Source organism: Eubalaena glacialis, chromosome 19, assembly GCF_028564815.1.
Source record: "Eubalaena glacialis isolate mEubGla1 chromosome 19, mEubGla1.1.hap2.+ XY, whole genome shotgun sequence".
In the NCBI taxonomy this organism is placed as follows: domain Eukaryota; kingdom Metazoa; phylum Chordata; class Mammalia; order Artiodactyla; family Balaenidae; genus Eubalaena; species Eubalaena glacialis.
Genome location: NC_083734.1, coordinates 38,658,739 through 38,664,738, shown reverse-complemented (window position 1 = coordinate 38,664,738; position 6,000 = coordinate 38,658,739). Strand labels below are relative to the sequence as shown.

General features: G+C 48.2%; 1 protein-coding gene across 2 annotated transcripts in view; it reads left to right on the top strand.

Moving 5' to 3' along the window:
- Nucleotides 1-1,740: 1,740 nt before the first annotated feature.
- The window catches only part of ZNF652 (zinc finger protein 652), a 61,731-nt gene continuing 57,471 nt past the window's right edge, over nt 1,741-6,000 (top strand). For both annotated transcript variants that reach the window (XM_061176242.1, XM_061176241.1), the window contains exon 1: nt 1,741-1,968. The gene's annotated coding sequence lies outside the window, so the exon portion shown is untranslated. The remainder of the gene's footprint in view (nt 1,969-6,000) is intronic.

The window sequence follows — 6,000 nt, the reverse complement described above, 5'->3', positions numbered from 1 at the left end:
TTGAGAATCTGCCTGCCAATGCAGGGGACACGGGTTCGAGCCCTGGTCTGGGAGGATCCCACATGCCGCGGAGCGACTGGGCCCGTGAGCCACAATTGCTGAGCCTGCGCGTCTGGAGCCTGTGCTCCGCAACAGCAGAGGCCGCGATGGTGAGAGGCCCGCGCACCGCGATGAAGAGTGGTCCCCGCTTGCCACAACTAGAGAAGGCCCTCGCACAGAAACGAAGACCCAACACAGCCAAAATAAATTAATTAATTAATTAATATTAAAAAAAAAAAAAAAAAGAATGCGCCTGCCAAGGCAGGGGACACGGGTTCGATACCTGGTCCGGGAAGATCCCACATGCCGCAGAGCAACTAAGCCCACGCGCTACAACTACTGAGCCTACGCTCTAGAGCCCGCAAGCCACAACTACTGAGCCCGCGCGCCTAGAGCCCGAGTTCCGCAGCAAGAGAAGCCACCGCAATGAGAAGCCCATGCAACGTAACAGAGTAGCCCCTGCTCGCAGCAACTAGAGAAAAACCCGTGCGCAGCAACGAAGACCCAACACAGACAAAAATGAAAAAATAAATTTATTTAAAAAAAAAAAAGATAAACTTCGGAAAACATCAAGGAAGTATGGTTTATGGTGGGAAAGGTCATGCCTTGGTTCTACTCCATCTAAGGCCTTTACCTTGCCGGGTTCATTTCCCCTCTCTGTACTCCAAGCACTTTCAATTATGGACTACTTCTCTTGGCTATGAACTTGGATAAATGCTACCTTGTTAGCTAATAGTACCCTTAATTATATTAATGATTAATAGCTAATTAGTCATAATACTATAATACTTAAATGGAGGCTTCCTTTCTTTTGGCAGCTCCCTGTCTCAAGTGCACGCGCGTGCGCGCACACACGCACACACACATATCCCCTTCCCTATTTCTGGCCACAGAACAAGCACGGCTCTAAATTTGTTCTTCTGACCACTCTGGGTGATCTCTAAATTTCTCGTTTTTATTAGCTGTCCCATTACTCTAGCGAATGACCACTACTGCTTATATTTTGCCTCTTTTATTTCTGTCTTCTGTCACTCACACTGCTCTTCAGTAACAAGGAGGCCAGAGTCAAGCTGTTTGTTTTCTTACCTTATTTCATAAACCAAAAAAGCTCTTTTACTTCTAAATCTCACTCGGGCCTACTTTTCTTCACTTCACCTTTCCCTAATCTTAACCCGCCCCTTACTTCGTGGAATCCCGCCCCCCAGAACCCAAAGCTCACTCCCTCTCTACGTTTTGGCTTCCTTTCAGCAGCCACGCCCCCAGACCCAAGGAGAGCGGTGCGCACGCGCACTCCACGCCTTTACCTGGGTGCCCGGGAGTGGGCGGAGTGGGGGAGGCGGGGGTGGAGCGGGAATCGGCAGTTTTGTGGGCGGTGGAGCGCTCACAATGTGGCAGGAGGGAGAAAAGGTGCGCCGGGGCCGGCCCCGAGGGCTGCGCATGCGCGCCGCCGCGCCCAGCGCCGGGATGCCAGGGGGGCGGGCGGAGGGAGGTGTCGGGCTCCCCGTTGGGCGGGGGGGCCGGAGAGGGAAGGGGCCGCGGGCGCGCGCGCGCTCTCGCCGCCGCTCCCCCTCCCTCCCTCCTTCCCTCCCTGCCGTCCTCTCCGCACACACAAGCACACACGCACACCCCCTCCCCTGCCTCCCTCCCCGCGCGCCGCCCGCCCCGCCGGCCCCGCTCGCCCTCGCGCGCTCGGAAGGGAGTCGCGAGACGTCGGAGCGGCGGCCACGTAGCGCTGCGGCGGCGGCGGCGGCGGCGGCGGCGGCCGAGGCCGGGACTGCGGAGCGGCCCTGAGGACAGACGTTGGGCAGGGGGGAGGGGCCGGCCCGGCCGGCGGTTGTTACTCGAGCGCCGCGGCTACAGGCCCCCCGCCGCAGGGATGGACCGCCGAGGCGGCGGTCGGGGCGGCGGAGGCGGAGGCGGCCGGCCCTGGTGAGTAGGGGCCCCTGCCCCCAACGCACACGCCACAGTCGCGGCTGCGCCCCTGGCAGCAGTCCTTCCTCTCCGCCGCCCGCTGAGCCGACTGGGGCTCTGGGCGCCGGGTTAGCCCTTCGCCAAGGCAGCTGCGTCCAGTAGGCCGGAGCAGCCCCCATCCGGCGGGGAGGCCCGGGGCGCTGCGCTCTTCTGGCCCTGAGCCTGGGCCGGGGGCTCCCGCTTCTGCACCTTCGCCCCCTCCTTCCCGGACCCGGGCTGGACTCCAGTTTTGCAGAGTCCGCTCGCCCCGCGGCCCGCGGGGAGGCTGGTGTTGCACGGGTTAGCGGGCCGAGGGGGAGGTTTGCACCAGTCCTCCTCCGAGCATTCGCCTGCCCTGAAGCTGGTGGCTTGCACCCCCTGCCTCCCCTGCCCTGCGCCCGCGCCCAAACCCCCAACCCCCGGGAGTATTGTGCCGCCTGAGATAAAATGTATCTAGTGTACACCCGCCCCACACTCACCCGGAGGGTAATGCAGACCTTTCTCCACCCCCACCACCTCCTCCCCTCCAATCAGGCTCTGCTTGAGATTCTTAGATGGGAGCCACTAAAGGTAGTGACACCCGCGTTACATCTGCACAGAACATGTTCATTGTCGAGGAATGTCTCCTGTAGAAATGATAAATGCCCCTGCCTCACCCTCGAAGACTGTCTTCACGATTTAAGATCCCATATGCTCTTCTTGAAGAGAGCCAGTCTTTGATCACATCTAGCATATCCCTCCCCCACAAAACACACACACACACTTCCTGATTGCGGAACAGTCCCTGTCATCGCGGATCCATTGTCAGGAATGGCTTGTGCCAATCAAAGGAATGTGCTTTTGCCTTTGGAGAAGGGTGCTTTCCACAACCATGTTCTCAGGATGGTGCTGCGTGAGTCTGTCTTTGATTGTCCCGTGTTCAAGCATCATTATTACAGTGTTTCCCCTATATGCATCTCCCATGGACCCTCAGTAATACCTGAGTGATGCTTTTTTCCCAGTTAATTACATACATATGGTGTGTGGGAAGTTCATTTTATTTTAAATTTCATTTATTTTTGTTGTAATTTTTAACGTCTGTGGTCAAGGCATAGTAAATATATAGAGTAATATTTTGGGAAGAACGTGTATTTTTTCCCAGAGACGGCCAGGTCCACATTGTTCTGGGAATGGCAACTAGCACATGCTTTGTTGACACATGTGTATGCTTAGGGAATGAAGAGCTGCTGTGGCTGGCATGTGAGAGTGTGTGCAGGTGATGTTCCCATGTAGGGCTGATCTGAGAGTGGCGAGCTGTACTGTGATAGGGCTGGCAGGCATCTTGGATGTTTGTATCAGGATGGTGCACATGTATGCAGATAGATACTACCTTTAGTATAATTTTGTTTAAAATGTTCACTGCTGAGTTTTAGGGATTCTGGAAAAGTCTACTTCAGTGGTTCTTAACCTTTCTTTGGAGTCATGGAAACCTTTAGGACCCTCTTCTCGGTGAAATAGACACACATACTTTTGTATGCAATTACAGTCATCTTGAGCCTGGTCCTGGGACCTCAGGTTAAGATCTATATTATGCAAAAGTGAAAGGAATTTGAGTTTTGTGTTTTGCTTTGTTTTGTTTCTCTCTTGAGGATTGGCATTACCTTGGTCCTGAGCAATAAGCAACAAAGTAGATTAAATATGTATCCTTGTGTTCTGTTCTTTGATTACAGTGAGTTAGGTATTTGTAAGGTATCATTTCCCTGTCTTCCTGTAAAGAGATGTATGTGAGAGTTTCAGAAACAGTTAAAACTGAACTCAAAATAACTTGCCTAAATTTGACCAGTTGATAACATATATTCCTTGCACTATCTTCTAAATGTAATAAATTTCAACAACAGTCAGTGGTCTGTTTTCTGATGCCTATCTGGAATTGTTTTGTGTTCTTTGAGGTTGATCCCATCTCTTAAAAGAAGGCCTTATCATTCCCGTAATAGAGCACCTGCTCTGTGAAGATTTTTCAACTTTATTAAATATGATTTCATGTCTTTTTTCAGGGTGATGTTGCCATCAGAATCATCCATTTTTAAATGTTTTAATGGAAGGATTTTCAATAAACGTGATTGAAGTGGCTTATATTACAGGTTATATATTTTTTTCATGTCATGCCTTAAGTTTTACTGTCAGAAGTTATTTGCCTATCCTAAACTCAAAGTATTTCAAAGTTGCAAATATGTTGCTTTTCTTTGTCAGTGTAGTATAGTGACAAATCATTAAAATCTCAGGGGACAGTGTGCTTCCTTGATTTAATATTGCAGAACCTCTTCTAACCAGTCACTTACCTAGTTAAACACCCACACACCACAAAGCAGCTGATCATGTAACTCATATGGCTGTGAGAACAGCATTCTCTCTGCCAGATTCAAAGCTTGGAAGCTGGAAAACAATTGCATAGCAGTGAAACACTTACGGAGTAGTGGTGCCAGCAGCTCACTCTCATTAATACAAACAGCTTGCTTTAGTTTTTTCAATGCTCTTTGTCAGACACCCTTCTTCAGACACCCTTCCCTTGGGAGGTTTCAGATCAGCAGCTCCTACTCAAGGGAAACAGCACCTACTTTCTGCAACTGTGGCCTCAAGATCTGATTCGTGACACCCAGAGCTGTTTGCATTTCTGCTCTAAGTATGAGAAGTAATCTTGTAGTGTGGTAAGAAGATACTTTTCAAGTCTGTAGAAAAAAGTTGATTAGTAATGCTGCTGATGTGATTTTGTTTTTGAATGTCTGAAGCCTATCAAAGAAGTAAACTGTAAAAGTGAATTGCTTAAAAAAATCACCTTTTTCTCAAGAGTTTTAGAAAATTTCACCAAAAATGTGAATACACTCTTGAGTTTCATTTCCCTTGTTCTAAAAAGTCAGTTGATTTTGAATCATAGCCTTTGGAACTAGTTATTCTAAAGGAGGTGACTGAGTTTTCTCGCTGGGAAATCCTGGGTCTTGTGCCGTGGTTTTAGGTATGATATTTTTCTCATCTATTGTCATCATTTCAGACGGTTAGCACTTGAATTTACTTTGATAAAGGAGAGCTGCTGTTGGAGTTAGTGACTTTAGCTGACGGAGGATCAGGGAGATGGCTCTTTGGACCCAGGCAGAACGAAGTTTGAATAAAGCGCCACTGGCTTTATGGCATTGGACAAGTCACTTTGACCTCTCGAGCCTCAGTTTCCTCATCAGCAGAACAGGATTTGTTATAGGTATTAGAGATAATGTATGCAAACTTCTAGAACAGTTCCTGGCACATATGCGCATTAAGGACTCAGTAAATGGTAGGACACAAGTGATGTGGGAGTGAAACTACAGATCATTTTGGCTTACAGGATTTAGAGGGCTGGTTCTGCGATCTGCATACTTTGTGCTGATTTGGGATGAAAAAATTGCAAATATTTGACTTGGAGCATACCTAAGTCTTGCAGGTGCACTGTGCTTATTGGAACTTTGATTTGTTGCTCTATGGCTGGCTGAACTTGGTGGAGACAATAAAACTTGGCTCCAAATTCTACAGTGTTACCCACAGGCTGTGCTTGTTTTAAGCCTTTACAGAGCTTATGCGGTGAAAGGGGTGTTTTAGGACATTAACGTAGCTCAGTAAGTTCTGTGTCCAGAGTTGAATCACGTGCAAAGCCGTGTGTAAATTTTCATGGTTAATGCAAGCCATAAAGTGCTTGGTAGAATCAGTGAAGACATCAGATGCTTATTTTAGTTAATCTGTTTGTTTATATAGCAGTTACCTTTGATTTTTGAAAACACTTACGAACATTTTTCCTTAAAGAATTCCTATTGCTCTTCTGAGGTTTTTAGTCAAAAAGGCAGTTTTATGGTAAAATATGACATTATCTTTTTCCTTTTTTAAATATAGTTTAAGACTGGTTACTTTGAAAAGTAGATTCAAGAGCATGTGTACAGTTTTATTCAGTGCATAGAGCTTTTAAAATAGGATTTCTTGGGTTCTATAGAATTAAATTATTCTGTCATTTTT